Here is a 15,070-nt window from a genome sequence, read left to right as displayed (position 1 = left end):
GACAAGTAAAAACTGGTCAAACAAGTCAGCATGGATTTGGGAATGGCAGATTATGTCTGACTGATTCAGGTTCAATTTTTTTGAGGAAATTACTCGCTTGCCAGATAAGGGAGTGCCTCGAATGTTGTCTACATGCACTTCCAGAAGGCATTTGATGATCGTACAAGAGATTGTTAGCAAAAATGAGAGCACATGGAATTGGGTGTTAGGAGGTAGGCATCGATAGAAGGAGTAAAGTGAATGTTATTTAATTGACAGGATTTGATAAGTGCTGTTTCCATGGATCTGTACTGCAGCCTCAGCTTTTCACCTATATGTCGATGATATGGATGAAGGAATAGAGAGTTGTATATCCGAGTTTGCAGCTGACGCTAATTTTGGAGGGCTAGCAAGTTGTGCAGATGGAACAAGAAGTTACAGAGGGATAGAGATAGATTAACTGAGTGCGAAACATGTGATAAGCAGGGCAGGCTTTTTAGGCCCACCAAGGTTGGGAATGGAAGTGAACAGGCCCAAAAATCCCAGTGCAGGCAGGTGCCAGTTTTCCGACCCTGTTCCTGGCGCTGGCCATTTTGGTCGAGGTGAGTTCCGGGCCCAGCAGGCCACCTGCCTCCAAAAGATGGGCAACCAACTAAGCTCATTAAGAGCTGAAAGGAGGTCAACTTTGAATTTCCAGTCAGGCTCCAGTTTCCCACACTACAGAGTGATGAGGCAAGCACCGAACAGCAGGCCAGGTGGCCAAAGCTTCAGGTAGGCCTGTAGGCTCTGGCTGCCTGTCTGGGCATGGGTGCAGCAAAAGGGCTACCCTGTAGAGGGATTTACCCTTACTCCTTCCCCAACACCTGCAACAGTGATGGCCTGGCTGCTTATGCTTTTTGTTTACATGTTTTAAAAGGTTGGTGAGAGGATGCCCCCATGTTGAACCCTCAGTTGCTTACCTTCTACTGCAGTCTGCTGCTCCTCTCAAACTGGAAGGCCTCTGATTGGCCCTCCAGCTTCAAGAGTCCTCCCGCCACCCTCAACTGGATAGGGAACCCATCTCCATGTCAATTAAAGGGATTTCTCGGTGAAAATCCAAGATCAGTGATCGTTTCCTGGGGAAACAATAGGGTAGGTTCGGTACCTCAAAACAGTTCCAACTCCTGTTTTTTGTCCCCAAAGCTAAAATTCACTTCATGGAGTTCAATGTGGGGAACTGTGATGCCATCTACTCCAGATACAAGAAAAAAATGGAATAATGGTGAACTGTAGGGAAACAATGGGATTTAGGTGCCCATGTACACAGATTATGAAAAGTTGGTGCACAAAAACAATTCGTAATCTAAAGACTCAAATATCTCAAGGGGATTGAATTCAGGATTGATGCCTCAGTTGTACAGAGCTTTGGCCAGATCCCATCTGTGCTCAGCGTTGGTCACTGAACACCAGGAAAGAAAGGAGTACATGCAGCTACACCAAAATTATACCAGAGCTTAAATGGTTAATTTCTGAGACTAGGGATAGAATTTTGTAGGGCTGATGAGGGTCTCACGTACTGGTTGCAGAACCAGCAGGGATCCCCCATCGGTCCTGTGGGGGAGGCTCAACGGAATCAAGTGTCCTTTAGGCACTTAAGTGGCCACTGTTACACCTGCACCTCTCCCACCCCCAACTGAGTTCCCCAGCAGCAGAGGTCCCGCCCGCCAAGTGCTGTCAACCAATCAGAGGCTGGCTGCTACTCACTACTGCCAGCACCAGGAGAAGTGGTGGCTGCTGGCAGTACTGTGCCCACCAGGGGCCCAGGAACATTGTGGGACCCCAAACATAAGGTGAGTGAGGGTGGGCTGGAGGTTGCTAGGTGGGGGTTGCAGGAAGGGCAGGGAGGTAGTTGCAGGTTGTGTCAGAGGCAAGGACAGGGAGTTGGATTTCAGTAGATGCCTGCCTTCCCGATGCTGGGTCCCTATCAGGCACAGAGTGCCTGAAATGAGGACGCCCACTCCCTCCTGGGAGGTCACTGGTAAACCCGACAAGGTTTGCTGGGTGGCCTTCTAAAGGCACGAGAAAGCCACGCCGATCCCGCTAAATCCCTGAGGCACCACTACACTGCAGTGGCCTCAGGGATAATGTGTGTTATTTGGCTCATTAATGAACCTAATTGACATCCTGCTGTCAGTGGACGGGAATCCAATGTCAACCCTTTCCACTCTCCAACTTACTCGGGGGGAGGTTTTCCCACTGCTGGGAAATGGGGCTTTTCTCATGATTAAGTGGGCCCGGCCGCCATGGTTCCCGTTGTGACGGGTTACATTAAATCCAGCCCTAGGTTGCTTAAGCTTGCCTTTATTCTCTTGAATTGAGGGGAGATCTAATTAAGGTGTTTAAATGACTAAAGGATTTGAAAGGGTAGATACACAGAAGCTATTTCCTTGATGGGGGAATACAGGACAGGAAATATAATTTTAATATTAAAGCTAGACCATTTTGGAGTTATATCAGGGTCTTTCATACGAAGGATAATGGAAATCTGCAAAGCTCTGTCACTATGGATACTGGGACATTTGGAATTGTCAGGTCTGAGATCAATATCTTTTTGTTAAGTAAGGGTATCAAGTGCTAAAGTGGGTAAATGGTGTTGAGGTATATGTCAACCATGATCTAATTGAATAACAGAACAGGCTCGAAGAGCTGAATGGCTTACTCCTGTTTCTATCTTCCTATGTAGAAAAAGGGGCTCAGGTTGGTGGCCCTGGAATTGTGAGGGAAAAATTGGCAGTGGTTCCTGCCCCAGTTTACTATCCAGTTCTTCCTGCTGGTCTGTGTGTGGCTACATTTTGAGCAGAGCATTGTGCAAAGCACTGTCTAGACGTAACAAAGACTTGTATTTATATAGTGCCGTTGACAAAATAAAATGCTCTAAGGTGCTTAACAGGAGCATTATAAAGCAAAATTAGATACTGAGCTATACGAGGTGATATTAGCGCTGATGACCAAAAGCTTGGTCAAAGAGGTAGGTTTTAAAATGCATCTTAAAGGAGAAAAGCAAGATAGAGCATAGAGAGGTGTAAGGGGGAATTCCAGAGCTTATGGGCTAGGCTGGGGTTGCCAACTGTGATTAAATATATTCCTGGAGGTTTGGCTTGCACATGACTTGCCCCCACACACCAACCAACAAATCCATCCTTGTGATTGCCTTCCTGCACCAATTGGAAAGCAATAAGACTCATTATCCAATTGGTTGATGCTTGACCATTAGCCAAATAGTCTTTTTTCCCCCATTTTCAATATTTTTATATCTGGTGAAGGGAAATGTTCAAAGAAAATGACAAAAAAACCACACACTTTTTCAATGTCCCCATGATTTTTCTGCACACAGCAGTGTCCTGGAGATTGATCTTCAATTCCTGGAAACTCTGGGCCAATTCTGGAAGGTTGGCAACCTAGGCAGGTGAAAACATGGCAATTAGTGGTGGAGCGGTTAAAATCACGGATGCTCAAGAGGCCAGAATTAAATGAATAGAATCAGACCCACAGATAAAGAATGGCCACTCGAGTGAGGTATTGAAAGGAGGCCAGGTACCTCCTTGGCATTGGAGGTCTCCCCACCTCACTTTCATGTTCCTGAACCTTGCAATGGTGTTGGTGTTGTGTTCCCCTCGGTATTAAAACAATGTATGGTGAGAGGGAAGGGGAGGATATTGGAAGAGATTAAACTGAATGGTTTGGTTTGTTGGTGATCAGCAGCTGTTGCTGTCCCAATTTCCAGCCCTCATAGAGACTCATAGACTAAAGATAATCAGAAACATGGGGCATGGAGACGGGGTGAGAAATGGATAGTGAGAATCGAGGAAAAGGACAAAGGGTGAGAAAGAGGGATGAGGGGGGAGGGTGAGTAATGAGGGATGAAAAGCAATGGATGAGAAACTAAAGAGGAAGGCAAGGGGTAAGGAGTGATGGGAGAGGGCAGAGGGGCAAGGGGAAAAGAGAGGAGTGAGGATCGAAAACTGAAGGATGGTGAGAAGCAAATTGAAAGGACTGATGTATTTGTACAGTGAGAGTCAGAAGTCTGTCGATAAGGATGTCTACAAAGGAGATGGACGAAGCTCTTTATTGAGTTTGAACAATGGGTGATTTGAGTGCAACACGGCTAATGGGAAAAAGTGACCTCTACACCAATGGGCAAAACCACATTAGCCATTTGTGTGCTGAACATAGTCATCTCCAACCTCATAATTTTCACTGAAAATGTTAACCTTTTCACCAGTGTTCAGTGGGTAAATGCCTCCTTAGAACATTTCTGAGTTTTACTGGGTGGAAAGGTCCAGAGTTCAAAGTGTACTGAATTACCTTATACAGCTGGTGCACCTTTTGGGATGCTATAGTTTGCCTAAGTGCTCCTGGTGTTAAGGAGATCAGGTAGGGCTTCTGCTACTCAGCTAGCAAGTGACCCCTGCTGGAAGATAGATGGGAATTGGCTGTCAGGTGTGTACTGGGCCTGGTGTCTTTTAGAGTCTACAATCTCTGTCCAACCTCATAACTGCAGAATGCTAGCTTGACTGAGCTACCACAAGGAGTCCCTGTGAGGAAAGGAAGAAAATCAAAAGTAAATACAGCTCAATTACTGAACCTTAAACACTGGCCAGAGCTATCATCTTGATTGGGTACATACAAATGTAAGAACATATGAAATAGGGGCAGAAGTAGGCCATTCGACCCCTTGAGCCTGCTCCACCAGTCATTAAGATCATGGCTGATCTGTTTGTGTTTCGAATTCCACATCCCCATCTAGCCTAGTATCCAGTTAGTTATGACCACAGCTGGTGTTAGTTGCTGGGCAACTTAAATCCCAGAGGGGAACTTGGCTTATGGGCCATACCTTTACTTTTGTATTCTGAAACCGAGAAGAAGTCATACCAATCCCAGCAGTAAGAGGTCTAGTAACACTTCTGGGATTTTAAAAGTTAAAAGTACAAGTTGTATTAACAAAAATAAAAGAAAATTTAAGCACAAAAGATTAAGTCACACAATTAAGGTTATTCGGACAAAACATTCTCCCAAAAGCTCTACTTGGTCAAACCCACAAGTAAACGCCTTCCAGGCAACACTCCCTTATAGATATCTACTATGAAATTCAGTAATATAGCTCAAGGCAAGTTGCTGTAGCTTCAATAAAGGTACACCACATAAACCGCTACCCTCTTCCACTCTGTGATGGAATCTGCTTCAGAATAAAACTGCTTGCTGCAGCCCAAGACTATTCTAGCTTGACTGGATGGATGATTCAAACTGCATCCTCTCCCAGCCAGGAGCTCCAGCTCAACAGTTCAAGTAGCTCCATCTACCTCCACCTATTTCCATAGCTCCATCTCAACAGCAACTCCAAAATACTGTTTTTCCCCTTTCTTCTCAGTTCCATTGTTCTCACACCTCCGTGAAACTCAAACTCTTCCAAATATAAGATCTTTAATGTTTCCACCTAGTCTTTGCTTTCAGGTCAATAAAATATATTCCCACTACTACTTACCTATGGAACTCCTGCAAGATGCAATAATGTTTCTTGCTACCTCTGACTCCCCTTTGATATTCAAACAAACTCCCAACTTATCTACAAATGCAAATGTTAGATCTAACCTATTTAATTGTACCTCAAACTTAACACCTCTATCCTTTTCATGTTTTAAACCCCCAGGCAACCTGACTCCTATCAATCTTTTCCTAACTTAATTAAATCACACACATACATACACCCAGCCTTCTTTACAGAATAACATAATATCCCTCAAAATATTTTTTAAAAATCCATTCTCACACAGTTCACTTCAGCTAGCTCAGCTTTCATGCCCACATAGTTGTCCTTATTTAAGTTTAAAATACTTGTCTTCAACCCACTCTTCTCCTTTTCAAACTGCAAGTAAAATTCAACCATATTGTGGTTGCTGCTACCTAGGGGTGCCTTCACTCTGAGGTCATTAATTAATCCTGTCACATTACATAATACCAAGTCTAATATAACCTGCTCTCTGATTGGTTCCAGAATGTGCTGCTCCAAAAAACTATTGCTAAAGCATTCTAATAATAATTCTAATCATTCTCATAACTTTGTGACAACAATTCTATTATCTATATATAACTATATTTGAAACATCCTCCTTGCTAGCCTTCCTTAGTCTCCACTTGGCTTTATCAGGTAACAGAATAGAATGGGTAATGGAACACACACAGATGAGTAGCACAATTGTTCTCCCAGTTACTTGCTGGAGCAGCCAGTTACTTTGGGTTTGTTCCCAGTAATCGTTAAGACCTTTGACCTTAAAAGGGGTTATGGCACATTTGTGATAAATGCAAGACTGATCTTATGTTATGTAATGATCACAGTGTTATGTGACAGCTGGGGATCAGTGGAGGTCGCTGAGTGTCTGGATAGTTGGAGCAGCTGGCAGCTTAGGATGCAGCCTGTCCCAGACAGTGCACAATGAGTTTTTTCTGAATAGAAATTTTTTTATGAGCGATCCAGTGAATTGAAGTTCAGGGTGACAGCCTGCAGGGTCGCACTTGTGGTTCCCAACTCACTGTGCCCTCTGTCTCAGCAGAGCTGTCAGGATGAATGCAGAATGCAGGGCAGGCATGTCCCAACACAGGCAGGGAGAGAGTCACTGTGCTCCTCTTCCTTGGAAACAGTGTGGGAATGGGACAGGGAACAGTCAGGGGATGATGAATAGGTAGAGAAATGGAAACTGGTAGAGGATTGGGAAAAGGTTGGAGATTACGAATAGGTATGAAACTGGGAACAGGTAGAGCATTGGAAATAGACAATATGTTTATGATTGGGAAGAGTCAATGACAGATAATGTGTTAATAGCATTTCGAGATTTTCTGAATTTATATGTATGTAAAAAAAAATTCCAAGGGTCAATGTTGACGAGCCTCATTCCATCCCCACTGCCTATGATCCAAATATCCTTGACAGTGGGACTTCCATTATCCACACTCCAGTTATCTGTCAGAATTTTTATGGGACAAAGCCATGCATGGGATTTTCAAACATAATTTTTTATTACCTGATGTTCACTGTTCTTCCCATCATTCCTGTGCTGCAGTTATTGTGTGTCAAACGTGAAAAGGTGAAATTTGGGAGTCTCCGTTTTCTGCCTGCTCACTGCTGTGTTTAATGGAGACTCCAGTGCACCTCTAAGAATGCAGCTGTTCGATGGTACAAAGTTTACATCAATACTCTCAGTAAGATATATATTGCCTCAGTCATCCTTTTCTCCTAAAAACCCAATCTCGGTGTCTCGTAATCTCTACTTGATTCTTCCTTTCCTTTTTTCAATGCGCTCCCAGACTTCTGACTCAGTTTCTCAATAATACAACAATGCTGCTGGAAGGCTTCAGGATAGCTATAGGCCTCATTGGAGTTAGCTACCTATTAATATTCTATTCATTTCTAGGGTTGACAACCCTCCAGGTTGGCCTGGAGTTCCCAGGAATTGAAGATCAATCTCCAATTGCTTCAATTGCTGTGTGCAATCGTGGAGAAAACTTATTAGGGCATTAGAAAAGATTGGGGTTTTTTGTCATCTTCTTTGAACATTACTCTTCACCAGGTATAAAAATATTGAAAATGGGGAGCAAAGGCTCTATGGTTGATAGTCAAGCATCATTCAATTGGGTAATGAATCTTTTGGCTTTCCAACTGGCGTAGGAAGGCAGTGCTTCACAGAGGTGGATGTGTTGGCCGACTAATGCTGGAGCGTGGGGGCAGGTCATGTGATGAAACCTTCATGAATACGTTTAATCACACTTGGCAACTCTATCCACTTAATTCTTAATTTATACATTGCAATTGAATATAAATTATATATCCCTGATATCAAATGTATATCCTTTGCATATCAGTCAAACCTCGCTCCCATTAAGTCTTTAAGGGTAATGTCTCCAGAACAATATAGAAGAAGAGGTTTAGTTTGAACTGCTGCTGGCCCCTGTTTTCACTGGCTTGGCTGATTGTTTCCTGTACTTGGTATTGTTAAACACTCACTTCCAGATTTGCAAAAATCGGCCTTCACCAGTTTCAGGCTTCATGTTGTAAATTGTATCCATGATCCAAAAAAAACATTCTGTTGAGACCCCAGGGCCTGGTGGGTCAATATCTTTCCCACAGTAGTTCTGAACCATACGGGCCAGCAGGGTCCCGGGTCCCACTTCACTGATTTCAGCCAGGGTGGGGGTTTGGGCTCTACAATTGGCCCCCAACCAGGTTGAGAGGAAGGGAAATCAGCCAGGTACCTGACCGCTGTCCAGTGATTGTCTGATGTCTGCCGGGAGCTGGTCTTAGCTGTGACAAATCTCATTCACCCCACAGCCAAATCTGCTGTCAGCACACAAGAGAAAGAAATACCTCTTCAGAGTAGGATACTAGACAGAGCAAGTTGACCACAGAACGCAAGGCCAACAGTGAGAGTGAGTACCAGTGGAACTGTGCCTAGTCAGATCTGTGTCTGAGGAACAGTGGGGATCAGGAGGTGACGGGTGGGGAGAGGTGGGAGTGGGGGTCACCTCTGAGTCAGAAAGACACGGGCTCAAACCTAACTTCAGGATCTAAACCCATAATCTCGGCTGAAGTTTCTGTGCAATAACAATAACTTGCATTTGTACAGCACCTTTACTATTATAAAACATCCACGGGAGCACTTTAAAGCAAAATTGGACACTGAGCCACATAAGGTGATATTAGGGCAGATGGTCAAGGCTTGTAAAAGAGCAAAATACTGCAGATGCTGGAAATCTGAAATTAAAACAGAAAATGCTGGAAATACTGAGCAGGCCTGGCAACATCTGGAGAGCGAAACAAAGTTAACAGTTCATATGTGTAATCTTTCAACTGTTGCATGTTCATCCTGTCTGTCCATGCAGATGGATGTAATATACCCAATGGCACTATTCAAAAGAGAACAGGGGAGTTATCATGCCAACATTCATCCCTCAATCAACCTCCAAAAACAGATTATATACTCATTTTTATTTCATTGCTATTTGTGGGAGATTGCTATGTGCAAATTGGTTGCCACATTTTCCTGCATTATAACAGTGACTTCAAAAGTATTGCATTGGCTGTAAATCAATTTGGGAATGTCCTGTGGTTGTGAGAGGCGCTATATAAATGTAACTCTTCACAACCCAAGCTGAGTTGCCAAAACACATGAAAGTATCTCCAATCGCAGCGATGTCACCCTGAGGACACAACACCTGACCCCTTCAGTTTGTGTCATTCAGAGCCCTGTGGTCCCAGCTCTGGGAATGTCGCACATGTGAAACATGGGAGCGGAAAACCCAGATCAGTTTGCTGACCTCTGTGGAGGAAACATACAAATATCAAGTTGCAGGAGAGGTCAAGTCAGGATTAGCATTGAGGAATGAAGTCATTAGTCAGCTACTGTAAACCTTGTGCCTAATTGTTCTGTGTTGTCATTTGCTTCTAACGTGCAGCAACAGGTTTTGAATTCTTGGTGCCAGCAATGTGAACTTGTTGTTTGTTACATCAAAGAGCTCTAATAAATTTGTCACACATGATTTCCCTTTCAGAAGAAAATCATGTTGACTCTGCCTGATTGTATTATGATTATCTAAATATCCTGACACTACATCTTTAATAATGGATTCTAGAATTTTCCCAATGACACACGCTCGGCTAACTGGCCTACAGTTTCTTGTTTTCTGTCCCCCTCCCTTCTTGAATAGAGGTGTTACAAATGCAGTTTTCCAATCCACTGGGATCTCTCCAGAATCTAGGGAATTAACAATATCGCTAATTCACAGGACAAATTCAGAATTTATTTTACACTCATTTCATGTTTTTTTTAGCCCTGGAGTTTGATGAATGAGGCTGTCCCTTGATTTGAGGATGATGTCTGCTCATGGTCACGAGTTTCTGTCAAGGGTCTTCATGTGACTTAGCAGGCCAATTCTTGACCTGCAGATCTTTGGGCACGTGGGACAGGATGTCCCAAGAGGTAGTGGGATCCAGAGTGCAGGATTTGCTTCGTTTCTTCCCTTCTCTGCCTTATTAATACAATGTGACTCAAAGCATAATGCAGCTTGATGGACAAGTTGTGGCCACTGATTATTTGTACAGCATCTTCTAAAATTGGGTTTTAAAAAAAATGACTGTGCTGAATCTGGGTTAGCAAGAAAAATAATTATATACTTTGTGGAGGAAACACACAAATATTAAGTTGCAGGAGAGGTCAAGTCAGGATTAGCATTGAGCAATGAAGTCATTAGTCAGCTACTGTAAACCTTGTGCCTAATTGCTCTGTGTTGTCATTTGCTTCTAACGTGCAGCAACAGGTTTGGAATTCTTGGTACCAACAATGTGAACTTGTTGTGGGATCATGAATTACTGCATCAGTTATCAGGGCCCTCTCTTCTCATTCAGAACATGGCGTGTTCAAGACACACCCCAGCCCTTCAGCACCTCATTTAGATTGCAGTATTGAGGGAGTGCTGCATTACCAGAGGTACCATCTTTTGGATGAGGTATTAAACTGAGACTGCAGGGGTAATTTTAACTGAACTGTGTCAGGGGGAAACTAAAGGCATTGGTTCGGAAGCTTCCCACTCATTCCTGTCAGCTTCTGAGATGGCTTGGTTAGAATTAGTGCTTTCCTCCATCACTTCTCCGTTCAGGCCAGTGTAAGAGATCCCATTGCATTTGTGAAAGAAGAGCAGCAAAGTGGTCCTAGTTTTCTTGAGACAATGACTCATATTTATTCCTCAACAACACCTGCAAAACAAATGAATTGGTTATTTGGCTCATTGCTGTTTGTGGGGTCTTGCTGTGCGCAACTTGGTATTACAATTGCCTACGTTACAATGTGACTTCACTTAAAATATAATTCATTGGCTGTGCTGCACTGGAATTTCCTCAGAATGTGAAAGGCACTATACAAATGCAAATTCTTTCTCTCACCGATGGAAGGGTGCGACTTTGGCAACCAGTGTTAATGGTAGAGTTCTAATGCCCTCTGGTGGTTGCCTGGTAACTCAGCCATTTTCAATGTTGGTGCTTTCTCACCAGCTTTCTCCCCTCCTCTCAGGTGCTCTCTCATTTGATATCTCACCCAAGTAATTGATAGCGTGCTAGGATCAAAACTGAGGCCAACTCCTGTCCTGACCTAATGCCCACCAGCGGGCATTTTCCAAAAGGAGTTACTACACAGTGATCAGACACAGAACAATGTCAATTGAACCTGCAACTCCATCCAGCTGAGACCAGGCCTCGCGTGCATGATGCAGTAACGCAGTGGGCTATGAGTTCACACTCTTGGACATTGGCAGGGAAATTATTTCATTAAATTTCATGCAAGCTGATTAATAATGTGCCCATTCTCAGCATTAATGGTCGATATAACTGGCACAAGGTAAATCTACATTCATAGGCAAAGAGAGGTTTGTAGCATCTATTTTTAAATAACTTGTGCAGAAGACAAAAAGATAAGCATCTGGTGAAGCCATGGTTAGGATTATAATGAATGTTTTCTATAATAAATGGTACTAGGTGGTTGACAAATTGTTGAAGGTCTGAGGCTCTGAGTGAGTTTATGTGTGAGTGGTGTATTTGTGTAACTGGGGTGTTCCTTTGAGCGTATGTGTGCATTGAAAGTGTCTCATGTTGTAAATAAGATTTATTTTGTTTAATTTGCGCCTTGAATGATTTTTTTTTTGCAAGGCTGAAAAGAGAAGACAAGGTGAACAGATTAAAGCAGCTTGTACACAGCGAGACCATTAACACTGCAGTTTTTCGATGCATGGGTTATGCTGCAACACACAAACAGAACCTGTCAGAGTTGCTATGGCTGGCTGCCAGAAATATCTGGTTAAAAAGAAATGTCAGGATTCATCAATGCTTGCGTGGTCTTCATGTTGTTCAAAAGCACTTGCGATAACACTAAACTCAGGCCATAGGTTCTAGAAGGAGGGAGGAACTGAGGAGCTCCATCCTTCTAATGTCTGGGCATGAGGCTTCATTTAACCCTGCTGGTAGAGAAGAAAGGGGGATCTTGTGATGCAGTGGTAGTGCCCCTACCTCTGGACCAGAAGTTCTGGTTTCAAGTCCCAGTTCAGGAGGATGGCTATTGTAAGGCAAGTTCAAAAATTGAGAAAACAGATTGATTATCAACCTGTAAATCCTTCCAATACACTTGATTGCAGGTGGTAACGGTGGGACAATTTCCTGGTCAGCCATACTACAGAAGGCAATGGCAAACCACTGCAACTCTTTGCTAAGCATCAATGGAGGAAGTCCATGGTTGCCAATGCCCTCTTAGAGCATGGTACCTGAAGGAGGAGGAAGAGTGGAAGACTACAGTGAAGTGAAACAATAGCAACAGCTACTTACATTTATGTAGCATTTTTAACATAGAAACCATTACAAATTATTTAACAGAGGTAACACGGGCAAAGAGTAGGAGAGGACTTAACAGATGTGACCCGAAGCCTCAAATTATAGGAAGAGCTTACTGGATGATGTGTTTGGAGTTTAACATGAACAAGAAGGGGAGCATTCACTGTGTAGCACCAATAAAATGGAAAGAAACACAAGGAAAGCTTTAAGGTGGAGAGTAAAGGATTGCAATGACCATCTGTCAAGTTCTCTTATGCTTCAGCTTCACCCACACGTCACCCTGAAATGTGCCGAGCAAAATCACAACAAACGACAACCTGAGGGGGTTAATCCAGATTAAAATACTGGGTTGGAAGACCTTCGTCCTAAAACATTAACTTTTGTTACTTTCTTCAGAGATGCTGCCTGACCTGCTAAGTATTTCTAGAAATCTCCACTTTTTATCTGAACAGTTTGGTATTGGCCCATTAAGAACATTAGAAACAGGAGCAGGAGTAGGTGTCAGCTCCACCAGTCAATAAGATCATGGCCAATCTAATGCGGCCTTAACTCCACTTTCCTGTCTGCCTCCCCATAATTCTTAACCCCCTTGTTGATCAAAAGTCTGTCTAGTGCAGCCTTGAATAAATTCAATGACCCAGCCTTCACTGCTGAATGGTGGAGAGAATTCCAAAGACTAACAACACTCAGAGAAGAAATTCCTCCTCTCTGTCTTAAATAGGAGACCCCTTATTTTGGAACTGTGCCCTCTGGTTCTAGATTCCCCTGCAAAGTGAAACATCCTCTCAGCATTTACCCTGTCAAGCCCCCTCAGAATTTTATATGTTCCAATAAGATCACCTTTAGTTCTTCTAAACTCCAATGACTGTAGGCCCAACCTGCTCAACCTTTCCTCATAAGACAACCCCTTCATCCCAGGAATCAGCGTGGTGAATCTTCACTGAACTGCCTCCAATGCAATAAGATGACCAAAATTGCACACAGTACTCTAGGTGTGGTCTCACAAATGTCCTGCACAGTTGTAGTAAGACTTCCTTACTTTTATATTCCATCCCCCTGGCAATAAAGGCCAACATTCACTTTCTCTTCCTAAATACTTGCTGTACCTCATGCTGACTTTTTGTGATTCATATACAAGGACACCCAGATCCCTCTGTACCACAGCATTCTGCAGTTTCTCTCCATTTAAATAATACTCTTCTTTTGTATTCTTCCTGTCAAAGTGGACAACCTCACATTTTCCCACATTATAATCTATCTGCCAAATTTTCGCCCACTCAATTAACCTATCTATATCCATTTGCAGATTCTTTGTATCCTCCTTACAACCTGCTCTCCTACCCATCTTCATATTGTCAGCAAATTTGACTACAATATAGTCTGTCCCTTCATCCAAGTCATTAATATAGATCGTAAATAGTAGAGACCCTAGCACTGATTCCTGTGGCACTTCACTAGTTACAGTTTGCCAAACTAAATGACCTATTTGTCCCGGCTCTCTGTTTCCTGTTAGATAGCTAGTCCTCTATCCATGTTAATGTATCCCCCCAAACAACATATGTCTTATCTTGCGTAGTAACCTCTTATGTGGCACCTTAAGTCACTGGACTGGTAATCCAGAGGCCTAGGCTAATCCTCTGGGAACATGGGTTCAAATCCTACCAAGGCAGCTGGTGGAATTTAAATTCAATTAATAAATCTGGTGTATAAAGCTAGTCTCAGTAATGGTAAACATGACAACTATCATCAAAGGTTGTAAAAACTCATCTGGTTCACTAATGTCCTTCAGGGAAGGAAATCTGCCATCCTTTCTTTGTCTGCCCTACATGGGACTCCAGACCTACAGAATTTTGGTTGACTGTTAACTGCCCCCTGAAATGGCCTTGCAAGCCACTCAGTTGAAGGTCAGTTAGGGATGGGCAACAAATGCTGGCCTTACAAGTGATGCCTACATCCCAAGAAAGAAGAAAAGCTTTATCAAATGCTGTTTGGAAATCCAAGTACACGACTTCTACTGGTTCCCCTTTATCCATGTGGTTTGTTACATCCTCAAAGAGGTCTAATAAATTTATCACACATGATTTCCCTTTCAGAACAAAATCATGTTGACTCTGCCTGATTGTATTATGATTATCTAAATATCCTGATACTACCTCTTTAAGAATGGATTCTAGAATTTTCCCAATGACACACGTTCGGCTAACTGGCCTACAGTTTCTTGTTTTCTGTCCCCCTCCTTTCTTGAATAGAGGTGTTATAAATGCGGTTTTCCAATCCACTGGGACCTCTCCAGAATCTAGGGAATTCCCAGGAGTTTGGGAATACAAACAGGCTCTTCATTACCTGATTGAATGTCTTTTGACTGAATACATGGAACAACCTTTATTCCAACTCCATTTAAGTGACTAATAAGTGAGTGTTCAAGCAGACAATTCTAATTGCCTCAATCTATCTCCTGCGTTGCTTGGAACAGTGTCCTGAAGATTTGTCCCAAATTCCTTGGGGCGCCAGGCAATGCTCCCAACCTCTCCCATCCTAACCTGCTGACAAACTTTCTAGTTTTTTCTTGTTTCAGGTCCCCAATGTTATTTTAATTTTTATGGCATGAAGCAGTGTTTATTTTCCAGTAACTGACGTATTAAGAAAGGTGGAGTTTTACAACTGATACTCACTCAGGGCGTTATTTAGAAA

General features: G+C 43.0%; 2 long non-coding RNA genes across 2 annotated transcripts; one reads left to right on the top strand and one right to left on the bottom strand.

Moving 5' to 3' along the window:
• Positions 1–1,736: 1,736 nt before the first annotated feature.
• Positions 1,737–12,245, top strand: LOC121286997. Its single transcript, XR_005945142.1, has 3 exons — positions 1,737–1,808; positions 8,339–8,436; positions 11,705–12,245. It is a non-coding gene; the product is annotated as an uncharacterized LOC121286997 (long non-coding RNA).
• LOC121286996 lies at positions 8,981–14,831 on the bottom strand. The gene is made up of 2 exons (XR_005945141.1): positions 14,723–14,831; positions 8,981–10,759 (listed from the first exon to the last, which is right to left on the bottom strand). It is a non-coding gene; the product is annotated as an uncharacterized LOC121286996 (long non-coding RNA).
• Between the last annotated feature and the right edge of the window lie 239 nt (positions 14,832–15,070).

Source organism: Carcharodon carcharias, chromosome 14, assembly GCF_017639515.1.
Source record: "Carcharodon carcharias isolate sCarCar2 chromosome 14, sCarCar2.pri, whole genome shotgun sequence".
NCBI lineage: Eukaryota > Metazoa > Chordata > Chondrichthyes > Lamniformes > Lamnidae > Carcharodon > Carcharodon carcharias.
The sequence above is the reverse complement of the archived record's forward strand: the minus strand, read 5'-3'. Positions and strand labels throughout refer to the sequence as shown.